A 22,500-nucleotide genomic window follows, 5' to 3' on the forward strand; every position below is an offset into this window, starting at 1 on the left:
CATATTGAGCACTTGCATTACGTCAAGGATGCAATGTTAATCTTTGACGAGAGTCGCAACAGTAGAACAACTAATGCGTAACGCATGACCCATGTTCGTAGGGGTCTGCCCTCTTTTGTTTCGCTTCACTATGGCTACTTTAATTTCTATGATTTTCTCTTCTTGGATGTACTGCTATCACAGGAGTCACCGTTATTCTTTCAAGACATGAGGCACAGCAAGAAAAGGCACAAAAATATCTAAAAAATTGCAACACCAAAATCCTGAATAAGTATCATAAGCTAAGATAGCTAAAGTGATATGTGAAACATTATTAAGCTGCTGATCTCCACATCGGCAAGTAGTTTGTGTATTAACGAACCAAAAATCGTTAATCAAAACCGAATGGTGCTCATATTTCAAATACCTTACAGGAACCCTCTCATCGTGATTCGAGACCGTCGTTATCAGAGGATGTCCTGTACATTGGAAACGGAAGTTGTCTTGACTTGGAATATTTGGTAAAGGTTGACGATGCTGAAAGACAAAAAAGTTACACCTAAGGTGACATAGGTATTAGTATTTTTTCCTCCCAATTAACTTGGTGATGAGATTTCGTTAATAAAATGGACATTTTATGTGATATTCCAACAGCTTCACATGCTTCTAAATCTTAAAAAATTTGATCGCGAACCTTTCTGGAAGACCATATTTTTTAGACAAGGATTAAAGTGTCAAAATAGATTTACTCAACGAGAATAAAGCCAATTATTTTTTTCATTGATAATATAAGTAGCATTAGTAGTATTAATATTTTCATTTTCATTTAATATTATCAATAATATTGTTACTGTAACATAAATAATAATAATAATAATAATAATAATAATAATAATAATAATAATCATCATCATCATCATCATAATAATATAATAATAATAATAATAATAATAATAATAATCATTTTCATTATTATTATTATCATTATTATTATAAGTGTTAGTATAGGCAATTTCTCCATTTCTAGATTTCTTCCTGTTTATATAACCGTCACAGGTACGTACAAAAGCCTTTGCTATTTGAATAATTACTACCCCAACTCCAAATGCATGACATGCAAGTGAACAGGATCATAGTGGTCAGGAAATCTGCATAAATGTCAAAGGTAGAGAGTAATCGAACTTCGTCTGTCATGCATACGTAATCAATTTAAAGTCTTGAATCATCACGAGAATAGCTTAGGCTGAAATCCAATTTACGGGAAAGCTATTCAAGGCTATACCGAGAGCGGACCAAGTAACGTCATGTGATGAAAGTCAACAATAGACTTTTGTCTAATTGTACGTGTGAGTAACGGCCAATCTATTGATCAAGATGGATCAGAAAATAATTTATTGAATGGAAATTAAATTGCACTATTTATATTCTCCATTAAAGTATGTGGTCAAGCAATTATACTGAAAAGTATGATGTGCATATTAACTTTAAGGGATTATCTAGGGCATGGTATATCGTTTTCAATGCAAGAAACAGTATTTTGATTTAATTTTTTATTTATTTTGGGTTGATATCACGAACACTTCAATAGGAAATCCAACTTTCAGAATTCTTTTTTAACATTATTTTATCAAAATTCAATAAAACGTAATGCAATGTTATTAGTATTTTTTTCATAACATCATATAAAAAATATAAATCTTTCAACGATCATTGAGACTTATTGATAGATAAAGCGAAGCTTTTCTTCATTTGTCTTAGTGCCCTTCTCTAAACAGACTTGTGACACATACTAATAGAATGAAAGTGTTTTACTAGTGATTTATTTACAACTAGTTCAAAAGAAAATACACCGTCCTATATTATTCAAGAAATTAACAGAAAACGTAAATTTATAATTTTCTTCACCTGGAGAGTACAGAAACTAGAAAGCATAGCAACTTCGAAACTGCAAACATATTGTTATTCTAGATAATATCTATCGGTACAGAAGCTAGTTTTATTTAGATCACAAATATTATAAAAAAATATATATCAATTTCAACAATACACAGAACCCAAAAGCTAACTTCTAATATATAGCCTTAGGTTCTATACGAAATCTTCCTAGTTACAGGAAAACATCTAATCCTTCTTTCAAATAAAATATAGAAAGGATGCCTCATTTTATGACGTCGAATGAAAGACTTTAACTTATCCTTACATCGAAAATTATCATGAGATCTTCAATATATATAATACAGAAAAATAATAACTTATATCATTATACTTTTTCGTAAAAAAATTTGGGAATAAAACAAGTCGTAATTTATCATTATCATGAAAATGGTTCAAATGATTTCGTTTTTTTTTTTTTTTTTGAGGAAAGAAAGATATATGTTAACCAAAATAATGAACAAAGATAGCCACACAATTCTCAATGCATTTCTCTGGCTAACCATCACGATACAATTGGAAACAGGTATAACTGAAACTCTTCATTATATAATTTCCTCAATTGGACGTAAAATGAAAAATGCATTTAAAAATTAGACAAGGGGATTTATCATTTGATGCCTCCTATAACATTTCCTGGATATACAGTATGTATCACGCAATTTCAACCAAAGGAAGAGTGATGATATATTTTGAAAAAATATTGAATCATAATAGCCATATAATTTAGAATGTATTTCTTTGGCAATCTATTCTCCATTATAGAATTTCCTCAATTAAGCGTTAGATGAAAACCCATTAAAAATCGTATCAAAATATGTATTAACTGTTCTCTACCTGTATTATTTCCATGATATATGTATGACACAATTCCAACACAAGAAACAATTGTTCCTAATAATTTTGACGCGAATCCAAGGTCACCTTTAAAGCAAACTTTACTTCCTTTGAATAACTGAGTATTTACTTCATTCTCGGACTCATTAGGCTCGATTGGAAGGTGTACTTTAAAACAAACACTCGCCCTCATAATCACATATGAGAGGGATGTGATGTCCGGATTTGACAAGCCTGAGATCGTACTGCACTTCATGTGGGTTGTGATTCAACTAAATCATGGGTTGGGTATCCAGCATCCCCAACACCTGGTCAGAAAGTACAATGAGGATTCGGACACCTGGTCAGAAAGTACAATGAGGATTTGGACACCTGGTCAGAAAGTGGAAGGAGACAAAGGGCACCTGGTCAGAAAGTGAAATGAGGATTAGGACACCTGGTCAGAAAGTGGAATGAGAATTAGGAAACCTGGTCAAAAAGTGGAAAGAGGATTGGGACACCTGTTCAGAAAGTGGAGTGAGGATTAGGAAGGACACATAGTCAGGAAGTGGGAAAATGACTAGGACATCTGGTCAGAAAGGGGAATGAGAAATATGACACTTGGTAAGGAAGTGGAATGAGAATTGGGACACCTGGTCAGAAGTTGGAATGAGGATTGGGACACCTGGTCAGAAAGTGGAATGATGATTAGGGCAACTGGTTCGAAAGTGGAATAAAAATCATGTCACCTGATCAGAAAGTAGAATGAAAATTAAGACACCTGGTCAGAAAGTGGAATAAAGATAAGGACATCTGGTCAGAAAGTGGAATAAGAATTAGGAGACTTGGTAAGAAAGGGGGATGAGAGTTAAGACACTAGGTAAAAAAGAGGAATGAAGATTTGGAAACCTTGTCAGAAAGTGGAATGATGATTAGGACACCTGGTCAGAAAGTGGAATGAAAATTAGGGCACCTAGTTAGAATTGCAATGAGGATTGGGACACCTGATCTGAAAGTGTTATGAGGATTAGGACACCTGGTAAGAGAGTAATTGAGGATTAGGACACTTTCGTTTAAAAAAGTGGAATGAGGATTAGGACACCTGCTCCAGAAGTGGAATGAGGATTAGGTCACCTGGTCACAAACTAGCATAGGAATTAGGACACTTGGTCAGAGAGTGGACTGAGAATTTGAGAATTTGGTCACCTGGTCAGAAAGTGAAATGAGAATTAGGACATCTGGCCAAAAAGTGGAATAAGGATTAGAACACCAGGTCATAAAGTGGAATGAGAATTAGGACACCTGGTCAGAAAGTGATATGAGGACTAGGACACCTGGTCAGAAAGTGGAATGAATATTAGGACACCTGGTCAGAAAGTGGGACGAGGATTGTGACACTTGATCAGATAATGGGACGAGGATTGGGACACCTGATCTAAAAGTTGGATGAGGATTGGGGCACCTGATCAGGAAGTGGAATGAGGATTATGATACCTGGTGAAACAGTGGCATGAGAATTAGGGCATGCGGTCAGATAGTGGAATGAAAACTAGGACACCTGGTCAGAAAGTGTAATAAGAGCTAGGGCACCCGGTCAGAAAGCGAAATGAGGATTGGGACTCCTAGTCAGAAATAGCCCCGTGTCAAGACCACCCCTCAGGATGTTTTCTGCCAATTTACTTTTTAACTCACTTTTCCTGATAACCTGTGTTTTTGGCTATGTCAAGAACATAGCGACCACCTTCAACTTGGGCCATTCTCACACACACACACACACACACACACACACACACACACACACACACACACACATATATATATATATATATATATATATATATATATATATATATATATATATATATATATATAATTTTCTAACTTGTAAAAAATAACAGACAACTTAAGAGCTAAGAAATCAGTGGTCTTTATGAAAAACGAAGAAAAAATACCATTTTGTGTCTACACCTCCATAAGCATCAACTTTTATCAGGAGTGTTTTAATTTCATAGGACCGAAAAGCTAAACTAGAGTCAATTTATTTTAGCAAGACAGATTTGCACCGACTCGACGGGTGCCCTTTTAGCTCGGAAAAGTTTTCTAATAGCTGATTGGTTTTACTTTATACAGATAGTTTTCTCTGTATACGCAAAATTTTAAGATGTTTTAAGGTTAGTGTTTTTTATCTTTTTTTTCTTTTTTTTTCTTTTTAAATTCTTCAACTTTAAAATGTATTTTGATAAAGAACTCTCCATGTAATAGTGTAGGCTGCATACCTTAAATTCCTTGTAATGGTTGTGATTTGAAATATATTGGTCAAAGTGATAAAATTCTGGCCACAAGATTAAATCAATATGAATATTTCATTCGAGTTGGTAATGTGTCCAGCGCACTTTTTGTTCACATGAATGAATATAATCATTTGATAGACTGGAAGAACTATAAAGAGCTGCTCTTCTGTAGAGGTGTCATAAAAAGAATATTATAGAATCAAGTATTATAAAGATAAAGTCTGATTGTGTTTTAAATATTAGTGCTGGTTTATATAAATTGGATAATTTCAACATGACCAATATTGTTCAACAATTGAGAATTATGTAATTTCTGTTTATCTGTTTTGTGTTTGTGACCACTTTCCGTTCAAGTACAAATTTTGGCTGTGCGTTGTTTGAATGTATAACAATGCTAGTTAGGAGACAAGATTTTTCTATCATTTCTTTTATTGTTCAACTTTTTTTTTTTTGTATTTTATCTTATTTTACTTATTGACGTCCAATATTTATTGTACTCTGAAGAAGTCTATTAAAATACACGAAAGGGCTTGGTACTAAAGCTTTTTATTATTTCCTACAAGCTTTTGCTGTATATCAAGTCAAGTGATCCTTGTGGCAGTAAAGCACACACACACACACACACACAAACACACATAAATATAGATAGATAGATAGATAGAGAGATAGATAGATAGATAGATAGATAGATATGTATGTGTGTGTATTTTATGTATATATATATATATATATATATATATATATATATATATATATATATATACATATATATATATATAACATTTATACCTATAAAATCTGTGAAGAAATAAATTTGAATGTGGCCAAATGGGGTACTCAAGAATAATTCATCTTTACTGGAATTTGCGGTGACATCCTTTAATTTCATAATTTTTCTATCCATTTAGACAAATGGTCGTCTGGAATGGCTTACATGACCAAAACTATAATGAATGAAATAGATGTATGATGATTTCCCCTTATATCCGATTTATCTATAACATATTTTAATAAATACTTGTATTAATCAGACCAGTCACTATTGCTATTAATTATCCATATAAGATACTTTCATACATGCAATAAGATAAAAGTGGTAGGTTATTTGTTCATAAAACAACAAAATTTCAAACATCTCTTTAATATGAAGAATAAAATAATGAAGCATCTAAAGCAAGAGAAAGAGAAAAAAAAATCCGGGAATAGATATAACATCAGATTAATCTATTTTTATCACCCTGTTGTATTTGACTGGTAAATGCAAAGTACCATAATTTTTCATCAGGGAAAAGGATTGAGGATATATCTAAGTACCTTGTGAATATCCTCAATCCTTTAGTTGGCACCATCTCATATTCAAATATAAAAAATAATGTAGACTTGATTAACAAACTGAATGAAGTACAGATCAATAGTACCTGTAGGCTTGTCAGTTTTGATGTAGTCTCACTATTCACAAAAGTACCTATTGATGACATGTTGGAATTTTTATCTGAAACATTAGATAATAGACAATTGAATCTACCATTCTCCATACACACTTTAATAGAATTAATTAAATTATGTATAAAAGATTGTAAATTTGAATTCAATGGGAGATTTTATGCACAAACTTTTGGTATGGCTATGGGAAACCCTTTATCCCCAGTATTGAGCAATCTATATATGGAATTTTTTGAAAGCAGAATCGTAAATAACATCATACCTAATAATGTAAAATGGTTTCGATATATTGACGACATAATATGTGTGTGGCCAGGAAATGAAAATTTAGATAACTTTCTTCTTAGATTGAATAGTTTGGTACCATCAATAAATTTCACTATGGAGCTGGAGAATAATTGTACCCTACCTTTTTTGGATTGTCGCATACATAGATGTAATAATAGTCTCAAGTTCAGTGTATACAGAAAGCCAACGAATATCTCGGCATATGTCCATTATTACTCAAACCAAGGCAACAAAGTTAAGAAATCTGTATTTACTTCTATGTTTTTAAGAGCATTCCGAGTCTGCAGCCCTGAATATATTGATGACGAAATAAATGGTATTAGAGCAATAGGTAAAAAACTAAAGTATCCTTAAATTGTGTTAGATGATGCCCTAAGAACAGCAAAAAAGACTTTTTTCGGTAATGATAACAGAAAAAACTATAACACACAAAATTTACTTGTACTGCCTTATTGTGATTCATTTAAAGAAATTCCCCAACTGTTAAAAAATTTCAATGTAAATGTAGCATTTAAGAGTAAAAATACAATAAAAACAGCCTTAATAAAGAATTCTCCTGACATTACCAAGGGATGTGTATATCGTATTCCATGCAATGCTTGTGAAAAATACTATATTGGTCAAACTGGTAAAGCCCTAGAAAAGAGAATTGAACAACATAAGAAAAGTGTCAGGTATGCTCAAGATAATAATGCACTCTTTGCCCACGTTAGAGATAAAAATCACCCTATTAATTGGTCAGGTGCAAAGAAATTGGTTCATTCAAATAACTTAGTAGAAAGAAACATCATAGAGACCAGTTTCATAAAAGAAACCTTTGAAAACAACTTGAATATTGGTCATGGAATGTATAAACTCGACGCCTTTATATGTAAAGAGATTTGTAAACTATATAAAAAAACATTAACCACTTAATGTAGAATTGAATGTATTGTGAATAATTAACGTCGGTGTGAAATTAATATTTAGACCTAAGCTACCATTCATTAAAGGAAACAATTATTTTATATAGTATGCATAAGTATATTGGCACTATATAGTGTTATGCTAGATATAAGTATTGATATATACATGATTATATGTTTATGATATTAATGTTGTATACATATAAATGTATATATGCATAAGTATGTATGTGTATATATGTATATATGTATATATGTATGTGTATATATATGTATATATGTATGTGTATGTATATGTATTGGTGTGCTACTGTCTTAAGCACACATTTGAGTATGAGTTGTTTTCAGATGTATTTAAATGGTTTACTGAATACATCTTAATGGTTTTTAAGTTTTATTTTTAATAAACAACAGAGTTAAACATCTCCATCACTGGAGGAAGCTGTGTTGGTCCACATGACCAATTCTGGTGAAGTTTAGATATGAACTGAATAAATTATCGATATCACAGATATCGTATGCTTGCTTTAATTTAGCCACGTGACGGAATCGGAAGACACCTGCATCCGGTGACGTCACAAACTTTCACACGAGGAGACAATGTGTTGACGTTAAGAAAGAATGTCAATTTGCCGAGGGTTGCATTATACATCCTGTTTATAATTTGAATAACTACAGCAAATCTCAGGGTTAGCTCTTCCAACCAACATGACATATTACGTCATTTGTTTTAAACATGTAATATTACTATTCTAACTATTACATAAGCTCGGCCAGCTATCTCAATTTTTTTTTAAAAAAATTTAACAACAAGCCGAAACATGGTTATTAGGTGTGACTGGACATACGTATTATTCTTTGTTTAACTTTAGCCATAACCAACTGAGGACGAATGTCCAAATAGGCACATTAAAAAATAATAACAATAATGCATACAAAAAAGATATTACCAAAGCAAAAAGAAAAATGCATGATAAAACCAAGATCATATATATGGTACATTGCTAGCAAATGATCACATGGTACCAAAAAACAAAATAAATTCTGACTTACAAATGATTCGGTAACTTGATAAAGAATAATTGTTACCTTTGTCAGAAACAAGATACTCAATTTTTAGTGCACAAACACGAATTCCTGGTACGTACACGTATCACGGTTTCGTACATATATATATATATATTTATATATAGGGCTGATATATTTTATTAGATGCCCATAGATTCTGTTATATATTTTATTATATATTTTTTTTTTCTCTTTTCTTTTTTAACATTCTGGCTTATATATTTTTATTAGATGCCGAGAGAAAAAAATGATTTATATCCTTTTTTATTTTATTTATTTTTTAAATGTTGTTTTAAATGTATTTTTAACAATGCAAATGTAGAGAATTTCTTTAATTACATATTACTAGCGTACTAATCAGCTTTTCATACAAACATCTTCCCGACAAATTACTCCCTTAGCGAATGAGGTGGCCACTCATACAGCTTTGAACTGGATCAGGTAGGGGGTATTGTCAGGGCTATGCAACTCGTACCTTTGTAGCTGCTTGCTGTGCCGTAACCTACGCCAAACAAGGATGTTCACGGCGATAAATATCATCACCGTGACACACAAACTAGCCAGTATTATGGGGTGAAGAATCTCTTTATAAGTCGGTGACAGGTGGTCCTTTTCGGTAAGTTTCATCAACCGCTTTGCCACACGGCCGTTTGTAAGGGAGAGGAAGTGCTGGCATTGTAGAGGTCCACGTGAAGTTCGCGAAGTAGGCTCGTTCTCTGATGATTGTCCGTAGGCCAGTCACCATGGAATTCGGGGAAGTCCCGATACAGCCATCTGCTGCGACGAAGATGTGGTTGAAGGATGTGGATCCGTCAGGGCATGATACATTGAAGCCGTCCTTGTCGTATCGTATCCACGAGCCATTATTTAGTCTGCAATTGAATTCTTTATTGTCAAAGGGATAAAGCTTATCCAGACAATTTTCACTTGTATGGGAGAGAGCACCGTCTAGCACTATACCTAACTCGCATGAATCCATTAAGTTTTTACGGAATTCAAATGAGTCAGCTGTACATATTTTTCTATCCATTGCGTCTGAACAGTGAGTTAATTGATTTAAGTCTTTAATGACCGTATATGTTTCCTTGTCTGGGGAAATCAATACGTGTCCTGTCAAACTGGATATTACTGGATTTGAGTGATTCGTCATGAAAGTCGGAAATGGTGATATCCTGTAAGATTGCCAGGCATCAGAAGAATCAAAGGGAATTGTAATCCTAATCTTGTTATTATCTACGTTTACTGTAATTAGGCTGTAATAAAATTCTAACCTATGTTCGTCTAACAAAGGAACATAGCCTAGTTTATCCCTTCCGTTCTCCAGAACTAATTTTAAGTAACGTATAGGCAACAAATGGGGCGACAATACACCTTTAGTTGCTAACGTGATAGCTTCTACATAATCCTTGGATTTCTCAATGAAATGTGCAATTCTGTTATGTATGTGATCTATCTTTGAATCATAATACGTTAATGTTGCCAACAAATCCTGTACTTCCATAATTTGAACGATATTATCTGAATGTTCATTTAACAAATCCATAATTTTATTGATTGAAGCTAACTGATCCCTTAGTTCTGACATAATCAATTCATCTTTATGAGTCAAGAACTCAATTTTCTTATTTTGATTACTAATTTTAAGACGATTGGAAAGTCCTAAACCTAAACTTGCAACAGACCCAAAGATGCTTAATGCAGCATAAATGAACGGATTCCGTCTTTCTTTATGTTCGTGTCCTACAGTCCACATCAAAAGGTCATAAGCCAAAGATCCTGTCTCGCCAGTCTTATTTTTCAAGTCATCAGATAGCATCTCTGCAACTTTTAATGTTGATCCAAGCAAACTCTTAGTAGTCAAATGAAAATGTCTCCTATGCAACTCATCCAATGATGCAGAAAACCTTGAAATGGCGGTTCTTAAGCTAGTGACATCATTCTCTTGAAGAAAAATTGCTTGCATATGCACTTCGACAATTACGTTGGTTGATGTAACAAAAATGTCTTCTTGTCTTTCAACTATATTGCCATATTTAAAATATATATTTTTAGTCTTAGAACTCATCCCATACGAGAAAAATGTCTGAGCGAACAATATCACTCCCAACAACAAAAAATTCATCTTGGAAACCTGTAACGAGAAAAAATATATGTAATTACTCCTGTATTAAAAAGAAAACTGTTAGTCACACAAAATAAAATTTTTCCTCACTTCTTTTCCTCTCTTTTCTTTTTAATTTCTTATGTGAGACAATGGTACTATTCTCTCATCCGTGGGTTGGGCTACGTTTTGAATTCTAAACCTATTGGCCGTTAATGTTTCCAAAATGTTAAATGGGCCTTCAAACTTAGGTGTTAGTTTATAGTTGAGCCCTTTTCTGACATTGATTTGAATATAGATGTTATCACCCACGGTATATGTTTTAGTTGGTTTCGCTATTTTATCATGATTCCTTTTCATTATGATTTGTGATTCTTCTAAATTCTTTCGAAGGATATCATATCGACTTATACTTGCATTTATACATTCTTTTAAAGGATTTGATAGATTAGTTGTAGGCGTTAATACATGGAAAGGTGTTCTAACTGGGGTACCATACAATGCTTCATGCGGTGACATTTTAATTGATATATGATATGAATGATTCAGAGTACTCAGTGCCGCCGGTATTGCAATATCCCAGTTGGGGTCTGATCCCCCTAGTGTTACCCTCAATATATTTAATATCTTCCTATTTGCTCTATCCACTAGCCCATTCGACTCTGGGTGATATATCATGGTATTAATCTTCTTTATGTTGAGGAATTCACACAATGAGGTAAGAAAGTGATTATTAAATTCACCACCCGAGTCTGAGATTATCATGTGTGGAATTCCATGTTTACAAATGTAACACTCGTAAAACTTCCTAGCGCATTCAATCGCAGTTTTAGTTTTAAGCGCTATTAGTTCTGTATATCGAGTTAAAGCATCTATAATTACTAAGAGGTGCTTATTTCCTCTGTCTGACTCGTAAAATCCTGTTAACAAATCTAAATGTATTCTTTCAAAGGGTTGATTGGGAACAGGATAAGCTCCTAGGCTGACAGGTGTTTTCGTATGCCCTTTATTTTCCTGACATGTGCGACAATTAGCTATGTGTCTTTTTATATCTGTAAGCATTGTATGCCAATAAAACAATGATTTGGCTTTCTGTGACATTAATGAGAACCCAGGGTGTCCATGTAATGGATTTGAATGCAACCAATTCAGGACAGTGGAAATAAGTGAGTTTGGTACTACTACCTGGTCGTTAGTTACATGTGGTGTATTGCGGGTTTTCCTTGTCACAGTCCTACACAGAATATTATCTTTGATTATATAATTCTGCTGCTTATACTTTATATATTCTTTTTCTTTATGATTGCCTTTCAAAGCATTTATAATTGTTTCTATTTTCTGATCTTTTCTTTGCTCAGTCTGTAACAATTCAGCACTCCAGCCTAAATCTTCTTGTTCAGATATTGTTTTTACAATAGGCATGGATGTTGATATATCTATTAATTCAGCTAAAGACTCCGTACAAGATGACACGGGGTTGCGTGATAATGCATCCGCAATGATATTTGCTTTCCCAGGTAAATACCCGATTCTTGCGCCAAAATCTTGAATGATTAAATGCCACCGAGTTCGTTTAGGGCTGTGATTGAAGCCTTTAAAGAACTCTGTTAGTGGTTTATGGTCAGTAAGAACCTTAACGGGATAACCGTAAATTATGAACTTAAAATGCACTAGCGAATTAACAATAGCTAGTCCTTCCTTGTCTATTACTGCATACTTACTTTCGGAAGTTCTCAATTTTCGAGAATAGAAAGCTATCGGGAAAAACTGTTTATCATATTGCTGAAGCAATACCCCTCCTACTCCTAAGTCTGAGGCGTCTGTTGCAATGAAGAATTCCTTACCGAAGTCAGGAAATTTTAAGATAGGAGAACTACACAGTTCATCTTTCAAAGTATTAAACGCCTGTTGATGTTGCTCAGACCATATGAAATCTACGCCCTTCTTCGTAAGATCAGTTAAAGGAGCGGCTATTATTGAATAGTTGCGTATAAAACGCCTGTAATATCCACTACAACCCAGAAATATCTGTATTCCCTTGACATTAGTAGGTATGGGAAAATTACGTATAGCCGACACCTTATCATGGACTACTTTAAGACCTTGGCTTGACACCATGAAACCCAAATATATTAATTCTGTTTTGAAAAATTCACACTTACTAATCTTTACCCTTAAGTTATGTTGTCTTAATCTCTGTAGTACTAGTTCTAACTTATGTAGATGTTCTTCTAAGGTGTTGGAAAAGATTACAAGATCATCCATATAGGCATGCAATATATCCCCTAACAAGTCTCCAAACACTATGTTAATCATTCTTGTAAATGTTATAGGAGCACAACGTAAACCAAAAGGCATCCGTAAAAATTCATAATGTCCCCTGGCTGTGCTGAAGGCTGTGTATGGGATACTATCTTCTTCTAATGATATCTGGTGAAAGCCTTTAAGTAAGTCCAAACTGGTAAAATATTTATTCTGACCTAACAAAGACAAAATATCGTCAGTACATGGCACTGGGAATCGATCAGGGATCGTTTCCTCGTTTAGACGACGAAAGTCGACGCAGATACGCCATGTTCGATCTTTTTTCGGTACAACTATTAAAGGAAAATTATAAGGGCTATTTGATTTTCTAATGACTCCTTCCTCTAACATTTTACCTACTTCATCATTTATTTCATTCTGGAATTTCATAGGGAGTCTGTACGAGGGTACATATATAATTTTTTTCTTGTCTTTTAACCTTATTTGATGCTCGATCACATCTGTTTTTCCTAAGGATCCATCCGTAGTGGAAAAGACATCTGTATATTTAGTTAAAAGTTCAAAAATTTTCTGCTGAATTTCTTCGTCTTGAATGTCCTTACTGATTTTATTTTTAATAGATCGCAAAAGGGATTCATCCGCAACTGATTGAGAGTGATTGATTTCAGCAACGGTAAGAATACGATGTTTATAAACTTCTACATCCAAGATATGTTGATTTTTGTGAATTACTAAAGTGTTATTTAAATGATTACAGACTTCGATATTACATTGCTGATGTGAGCCTACTGTATAAATAGCTTGTGTGACAGACAATCCGTTAGTTTTCAAAGTATCGGAAAGGATTAATATTTCAGATCCCGGTAGTGTTTTCTTTATTTGCACTATTAAATTCGAAGGTATGTTTGGTTCGATATATTGCGTGCAAGATGATATTACGGGTGAACGAGAATTCTGCTGGGTCGCGTATATTATTTCCTTATTAGTGAGACAAGTTATTGGTTCTTCAACGTACGTTACGGTTACATTTGTCGTCTCCTTTTTATCCAAAACTGACTTTAAAGTACTAGAAGACTTATAGAATTTCCCTTTGATATACACGCCGTGCTTGGCAGGAGCTAAGATAATGTTTTGATTTCCCATAGATGGGTATCCTATAATTACAGCTGGATACATATTAATGTTTTTCACAACAACAAATGTATCGGCAAATGTGCGATTACCGACTCTGAACTGAATATGAGTTATGCCTATGACGTTTAATTCATTATTTCCTATACCTGAAAGTCTAATTCCTGATTTTTCAATCGGAAAGTTCGAAAACAACAAATGATGCGTCTTCAAATCCATAATATTACGTGGACTACCAGAGTCAAAAAATAACGTAAAGGATTTGTGTTCTAAATTTACAGCATATAAGGTTGGCCGTAACTCATTTTGGCTTATTATTGTATGAATTCGTTGCAAATCTACGGGAGCATGCACTGTTTTACTTAATTCGGCCGTGTGTTTCATAGGAAAATCTATTGTCTCACAATTATCTGATAAAACATTAAATTGATTATTCAATACTATTGATGTTGACATGAATGACCTTGACCCAACATCACTCTCTTCCCCTCTAGAGTTAACTATGTGGTATTTGCTTTGCTCTGCACATTCTGAAAATTAGGCTGACTTTGCGAGGTCTGGTTTGACGGCCCAGGCTCAGCGATATTTGAAGAAGTGTTTGTTTGTTTTGGACTCTGAACTGCATTGACATTTTGTTGTTTCTTCTTATTGTTGAAATGAGGATTTTTCTTTTTATTTCCATATGGAACTGACTGTGGAATTGACTGTGTATTTCTAGGATATTGTTGTGTCTTACGCGCGTAACATTGACTATAAGAATGTGATGCTGTGTTGTGAACTGAACAAAATTTCGTTCTACAGTCTGCGCTTATGTGACCTTGACGTTTGCAGTTGTAACACGTCACTCCCGCTACTGGATTGTTAATTACGTTCACTGTTTGTGGTTTTGTTTCATTCTTAGCAAAAACTTGAGTTAACACGGGATCGAGATCTGGACACTTGGACATGTGTTTCTTTATCTGTTTATAGACATCCAATTCCGTACTTGCAGGCATTAACTTCTTATCAAAGCACCGCACTAAAGCTTCAGGCAACATAAGTGTCATGCAAGTTAAATACATTAATCGTAAAAAATCTTTCACGGAGATGTTATCGTTAGTAACCCAAGTGGAATTACCTAAAATGTCCTGATATTCGTTAAGCCTATCAGCTATGAGAGCTGCTCTCTCAACAACATTAAGCCGATTCATAGTGGCTTGATTAAGTGTATTTCGTAACGTTAACACTACATCCAAAGCTTCCTCACCCCCATAAATCGCGCGTAACCTAACTTTGAAATCATCCCAAGTAACTGCTTCCTGAAATGAAACACCTCTTAAATACGCACTCGCATCCCCTTTAGAAAAATCTATAAAACTTTTAGCTTCTTGTAATTGTACAAAAGGATCTACGATTTGTTTGGCATTTAAATGGGCATCAACGGATGAAATCCATGACTCCACATTTTGTGGCAATAACCCGTTGACACGACCTTGAAAAGGAAGGATTGCTGACCTGGCATTTACAAGCGTCACAATTGGAGGAGGATTAGCCTGGCCTACACCACTAGGTCCAGGGGTAGGGCTGACAGGAGGAGCCATGACTGCTGTATTTTTTTTTCTATCTCTTTGACCCCTTTCAATCCTATCAAAATATCTATATGAGTACAGACGCCCACTGCGTAAACGCATATGTATAATAAAATTCCCCCAACAATGTTACTAATCCCAATACATTTCCCCCCAAGAGTTTATGAAAGAAAAAGGAATTAGCACAAAGAAAGAAAAATTCTAAATGAGAAATCGGAGTTTCTTATAACAAAGTTTAGGAATTCACTCACCCCAGTAATAATTGACTAACGACTTGTGATAACTACACTTCACTGCCCAAACTGAAATGAATACAAAATCTCTGTACTTAGCTTTATATGAAGTCGACACGTCCTCTCTCTCTCTCTCTCTCTCTTGATGTTTTGTTAGCGATGTCTCGTTCTAGTTTCTTGTTGAATGTAGTTCTTCCTGGATATGTCTTGCAATTGTTGAACGCCAGTCCTTGGGTTTCCTAGGATGTTGATTGAAGATTCAAGTTGTATATTAACATATGTTGATGTTAGCTTTTCCGTTGGACTTAGTCAAAATTGTAGATTCTTGTAGATAGTTTTGAGTTCTTGAAGATCTTTATCAGGTATTACAGCTTTTATTTTGAAGTCTTGAAGATCATTCTCTGGTTTTACAGCTTTTATGTTGAAGTCTTGAAGATATTTCTCTGGTTTTACAGCTATTTATTTTGAAGTCTTGAAGATATTTCTCTAATTCTTAGAGTTTAATCGCTGTTTTAGAGTTTAACCGCTGCCACCATTTATTGGTGTGCTACTGTCTTAAGCACACATTTGAGTATGAGTTGTTTTCAGATGTATTTAAATGGTTTACTGAATACATCTTAATGGTTTTTAAGTTTTATTTTTAATAAACAACAGAGTTAAACATCTCCATCACTGGAGGAAGCTGTGTTGGTCCACATGACCAATTCTGGTGAAGTTTAGATATGAACTGAATAAATTATCGATATCACAGATATTGTATGCTTGCTTTAATTTAGCCACGTGACGGAATCGGAAGACACCTGCATCCGGTGACGTCACAAACTTTCACACGAGGAGACAATGTGTTGACGTTAAGAAAGAATGTCAATTTGCCGAGGGTTGCATTATACATCCTGTTTATAATTTGAATGACTACAGCAAATCTCAGGGTTAGCTCTTCCAACCAACATGACATATTACGTCATTTGTTTTAAACATGTAATATTACTATTCTAACTATTACATATGTATGTGTATGTGTAAGTATTCATGTATATGTATATGTATTTGTATCTGTATGTATGTATATATATGTATATGTGTATGTGTATGTATATGTATGTGTATGTGTGTATATATGTATATGTGTGTATATGTGTGTATGTGTGTATATATATATATGTATATATATATATATATATATATATATATATATATATATATAGTATATATATATATATATGTATATATATATATATATATATATATGTATATATGTGTATGTATTTGTATTTTTGTGTATGTTTTGCTTATGTATTTATATAGATAAGGCTACCGCATTGACATATAAATAACTGTAATGAAAGTAAAATAAGAAGAAAACAAGAATATATACCCGCCACTAGAAATGACCCTTTTTAGCAGGTGTCTAACGAGCTTGCGGACTCCTCCTCCTCACACCTGAGTCAAGCCCAGGTAGCGGGTAAGGGAGTGTCATTGTTCTCTAAATCTCTATATGTATGTTCGTACTTTTGCTTTCCCTATAAATTGTAAGAAACCTCTCTCAATAAATCAGTCCTCTGAGGAAGTATCACGAAACTAGTCAGGACTCAAGTGTATATTCTGTATTTTCATTTTCCCTGTGGTTCTTCTGCATCTGAGCATCACGTTTTCCTGTGATTTTTACGCATATATATATATATATATATATATATATATATATATATAGATAGATAGATAGATAGATAGATAGATATGTATGTGTGTGTATTTTATGTATATATAAATACATATATAAATATATATATATATACATATATATATACATATATAAATATATATATATATATATATATATATATATATATATATATATATATATATATATATATATATATATATATATATATATATATGTATATATTTATATATACTGAATATTCATATATTTATTTACGTACAGTTATTTCTTATTATAATATTGTTATATTATCAATCTAGAAAGGTTATCAAATCCTGTTTGTCTAAGTTTGAACTCTCATCTTCGATTTCACTAATCTTTTTTTGCATGACAATGATATAGATTTGGATTATTTCTTTCCTTTCCTTTCTTTTTGAATATTCCAGTATTAAATGGATGTCCCACAATTTGAAGATATTGGAAAGGATGATAGATGCCACCCTAAGAGAAGAAGTAGAAATAGGTAAAGAGCAGATTGGATTCATGAAGGGGAGGGGAACAACAGATGGTGTATTTTGTCTGAGGCAACTAGTGGAGAAATTCCGGGAAAAGCAAAGAGACCTGCATGTGGTATTCATTGACCTTGAAAAGGCTTATGACCGAGTCCCAAGACAAGAGGTATGGAGGAGTCTGAGGGAGAGCAGGGTGCCAGAGAAGTACGTTCGACTGATACAAGAGATGTACCGTAATGTATTTACTAGAGTGAGGAGCAGTGCTGGGGAGACAGAGGGTTTTGAGGTGAGAGTAGGATTACACCAAGGGTCAGCTCTGAGCCCATTTATCTTTAACATAGTGATGGACGTTTTAATAGAAGAGGTAAGGGGGGCAGTACCATGGAACATATTGTATGCAGATGATATTGTTCTGTGCGCAGAGAGCAGGGAAGATCTGGAAATGAAATTGGAACGGTGGAGGCAAGTACTGGAGGACAGAGGAATGAGAATAAGTAGATCTAAGACAGAATATATGTGTACCACCAGTGAGGGGGATGATAGAGAAAGTATTCATCTTAGGGGAGAACAGATAAAGAGAGTTGATAAGTTTAAGTATTTGGGATCCTTTGTTAACGCGGGAGGAGGTATGGAAGATGAAGTTAAACATCGGGTACAGGCAGGCTGGAACAACTGGAGAGCAGCATCAGGAGTTCTTTGTGACAAAAGAATACCACTGAGGTTGAAAGGAAAATTTCATAAGACAGTGGTAAGAACAGCAATGCTGTATGGAACGGAAACAGCAAGCATGAGGAAGACAGAGGAGAAGAAGATGGATGTGGCAGAAATGAGAATGCTTAGGTGGATGTCTGGGGTGACAAGAGATGATCGGATAAAAAATGACTACATAAGGGGGTCGACAAAGGTAGTGGAAATATCAAAGAAAGTGCAGGAAGGGAGGCTGAGATGGTATGGACACCTGATGAGGAGAGATGAGGACCACGATGGGAGACATACTATGGAGATGGAGGTTCAGGGAAGAAGAAGAAGAGGGAGACCAAGAAAGAGATGGAGGGACTGTGTGAGAGGAGACTTGCAGGAGAAGGGGATTGATGAGGCAGAAGCGCAGAATAGAAAAAGATGGAAACGGCTCATCCGCAACGGCGACCCCATATAAAAATGGGAACCAGCTGGGAAGAAGAATTATATCTTGCTTGTTGGAAAAACGTAAGACATTAAAGATTGGGAAAACTCAATACAAGTCTTAGAACTAATTGCATCAACTTTGAAAATAAGATATTAAAGATATGATCTTAACTAAGTAAAGTTTAGGATTTGGAAAGTTTCTCAAGTTAGAATTATGTATGATATGCTCCAAGTGTCTTCACCGAATTGAGAACCGCATTTACCGGCAATAAAAGTGAATTTATTGATTTTCTTAATCTCCACTTCAATTACTAATTTAAGAAGGTTGGATCCATGTTCTCTGTACATGTGTCCAGCTTTGTTAAGGTCTTGATGCTTTTAATCAAGAAGAAGCAGCAGAGGCATTTTCTTATGAAGGTGTCTCATTATTTATGAGAAATTCCATAACATTTTCTTAAGGAAGTTACATATTTTCATGTGACTTACTATCACACAGGTATGATATATTCCGAAAGAGTGTTCAGAAATTATATGAGCGGCATTGCCTTCAAAATGTCTTTTATTTTCATATCTGTTGGTTTTATGTCAAATTATTTTTTTTTACTTTTGAAAAATAAAAAACGAAAGGCATTTGATTTTACCTATAGTTGCTTTAAATTTGAAATTTGAGAAAGAGTTGTCGTAACTTTGGATCTGAGATTGTTATCTATGCAATTTAAAAGTCATTGTGATATAGATTCGTCAAAGATACTATTTTTATTGAAAGACGAATAATATTAGATTATATTAATGATAAGAGAATGTGTCCTTCTCTAACACAAGCGGAACAGCCTTAACAGATTGAAATAACTTAAGGAATGAATCGTTTGTAAAAGTTTTCTTATTCAGATAAGACATATTTAAGCAAATAAGTAAAATATATAAAACTTTCAATTTAGCTAGGCATTTCAAAACTGAGACATACTAAATAAAACACATTCTCTCTCTCTCTCTCTCTCTCTCTCTCTCTCTCTCTCTCTCTCTCTCTCTCTCTCTCTCTCCTTGATATGAATAAAACATGAATTTCTTGATTGCATTATGAGGCAGAAGGCTATCAGAATTCAGCAGCGTGCGAATTTCTCCGAGGAATATCCGTGTCTTCCTTTTTTGGACAGCGCCATGTCCGTGGCACATCCGAGAAAAGATGTCTGGTATTCAGATGTAGAACTCTAATTTCGAAGACCAATCCTAGGAGGTTTCTGACTAGAGTTGCTCATGACTTTCTTTGGGCCAATACCTTTTTTATTCTAACTATAATTTCATTTTACCTGCAATACGGTTCATTGATAAAACTTACTTTTTACAATTTCAGGTAAAAACACACACATATACACGCACATCTACACACACAAACATATATATATATATATATATATATATATATATATATATATATATATATATATATATATATATGCAGAAGGACCACAGGGAAAATGAAAATACGAAATATACGCTTAAGTCCTGACTAGTTTCGTGATACTTCTTTAGAGGACTGATTTATTGAGAGAGGTTTCTTTACATTTTATAGGGAAAGCAAACGTACGAACATACATATAGAGATTTAGAGAACAATGACACTCCCTTACCTGCTACCTGGGCTTGGGTCAGGTGTTAAGTGGGCGGAGTCCCCAAGCTCATTAGACACCTGCCAAAAAGGGTCATTTCTAGTGGCGGGTAAATTCTTGTGTTTTTTACTTTCAGTACAGTTTATTTATATGAAAACACGGTAGCCTTATCTATATAAATACATAAGCAAAACATACACATACATATATATATATATATATATATATATATATATATACATACATATACACATACATATACATATATATACTCACACATACATATATATATACATTCATATACATACAACATTAATATCATAAACATATAAGCATGTATATATCAATACTTATATCTAGCATAACACTTTTTAGTGCCAATATACTTATGCATACTATATAAAATAATTATACCCCTTAGTGAATGATAGCTTAGGTCTAAATATTAATTTCACAGCGACGTTAATTATTCACAATACATTCAATTCTACATTAAGTGGTTAATGTTTTTTTATATAGCTTACAAATCTCTTTACATATAAAGGCGTAGAGTTTATACATTCCATGACCAATATTCAAGTTGTTTTCAAAGGTTTCTTTTATGAAACTGGACTCTATGATGTTTCTTTCCACTAAGTTATTTGAATGAACCAATTTCTTTGCACCTGACCAATTAATAGTGTGATTTTTATCTCTAACGTGAGCAAAGAGTGCATTATTATCTTGAGCATACCTGACACTTTTCTTATGTTGTTCAATTCTCTTTTCTAGGACTTTACCAGTTTGACCAATATAGAAATTTTCACAAGCATTGCATGGAATACGATATACACATCCCTTGGTAATGTCAGGAGAATTCTTTATTAAGGCTGTTTTTATTGTATTTTTACTCTTAAATGCTACATTTACATTGAAGTTTTTCAACAGTTGGGGAATTTCTTTAAAAGAATTACAATAAGGTAGTACAAGTAAATTTTGTGTGTTGTATGTGTATATATATGTATGTGTGAGTATATGTATGTATATGTATGTGTATATGTATATATATATATATGTATGTGTATGTTTTGCTTATGTATTTATATAGATAAGGCTACCGTGTTTTCATATAAATAAACTGTACTGAAAGTCAAAAAAACAAGAATTTACCCGCCACTAGAAATGACCCTTTTTGGCAGGTGTCTAATGAGCTTGGGGACTCCGCCCACTTAACACCTGACCCAAGCCCAGGTAGTGGGTAAGGGAGTGTCATTGTTCTCTAAATCTCTATATGTATTTTCGTACGTTTGCTTTCCCTATAAAATGTAAAGAAACCTCTCTCAATAAATCAGTCCTCTGAAGTATCACGAAACTAGTCAGGACTTAAGCGTATATTTCGTATTTTCATTTTCCCTGTGGTTCTTCAGCATCTAAGCATCACGTTTTCCTGTGATTTTTACGCATATATATATGTATATATATATATATATATATATATATATATATATATATATATATATATATATATATATATATATATATCAATTACCCCACAAATATGTGAAAATAAAAATAAGTACCAAACGTTCGTGTAATT

The sequence above is a fragment of the Palaemon carinicauda genome, chromosome 26 (assembly GCF_036898095.1).
Source record: "Palaemon carinicauda isolate YSFRI2023 chromosome 26, ASM3689809v2, whole genome shotgun sequence".
NCBI lineage: Eukaryota > Metazoa > Arthropoda > Malacostraca > Decapoda > Palaemonidae > Palaemon > Palaemon carinicauda.